Consider the following 1,126-nt stretch of genomic DNA (forward strand, 5'->3'; position numbering starts at 1 on the left):
CCACCCCGAAACCTGCAGTCCTCAGACGCTGGCCTGCTCTCCATTCCCCAAACCTGACTCTCCCTGCAGATAATTTTAAAATACTACATCCCTGGACATTTTAAAAAACTCCTGAAACACCACATGTTTACAACAGCCGACAACCTCCCCTAGTATAGCCCATAGATTGTATGTATACAGTCTGTATAGACTGTTTGTATACTGTACACTCTGTGGTATAGCCACTGTAATTCTGTAAAGTGTCCTTGGATTTCAAGAAAGGTGCTATATAATATATATTATATTATATATAATATATTGTTATATACATGCGTTACAGTTGCATTTAAATAGAACATATTAATTATTATTAATGTTCAGGGGCAATTCTATTCTTATAAGAATCAGAAATCAGTAATTTTACTGGATAACAATGAATATACAGTATTCATTTATTATTATAACAGAGGATAAATGACAAATATTGAACATGTAAAAAAAAATACAAAAGTCCCTTTATGGACTACCAGAATCAAATGAAATGATAATGAGGTGTAAACAATAAATACATAAAAAATAAAACTTTCTGTGACTGGGTTACAGGTGCATATTAAACCTGGGTCTTTGAACCTGTAATTGTCACTAACAGACAACTTCACAAACTTGCTTGAGCCTGCCGTGAAAAACGTCTGTAAAGAAGACAGTCAATAATTTCCTTCAAGCTGTAATCATCTGGGATATGATCTCATGCTGTGATCTCATGCAACACTGTGACACATTAGCAGCTTTACTTTACCTTGATGAGAAGTTGGAGCTGTGCAGTCTGTCTGCCATTAGCTCTCCATCTAACAGCTGCTTCTTCATCTAACATCACTTTTAGACATACCAGAAATAACTTGTTTTGTTCACACATTTATAGTGATCAATGTAAGACCGCTTGATGACAAATACATTGAATGGCTATAGCTCTCAAAAGTGTTGAGAATCTTGAAAATGTGTAACTTCAAACTAAAAAGTGTATTAGACGCAACATAAAATATTTCAATTTGTAAAACAACTTCAGTTATAGAATCATATACCTCACTTTTCACGTTTCTCTCTGACTAATTAATGCTTGGCTTTTGCAGGCGCACACGCACACACACAC

This window comes from Etheostoma spectabile, chromosome 16, assembly GCF_008692095.1.
Source record: "Etheostoma spectabile isolate EspeVRDwgs_2016 chromosome 16, UIUC_Espe_1.0, whole genome shotgun sequence".
In the NCBI taxonomy this organism is placed as follows: Eukaryota; Metazoa; Chordata; class Actinopteri; order Perciformes; family Percidae; genus Etheostoma; species Etheostoma spectabile.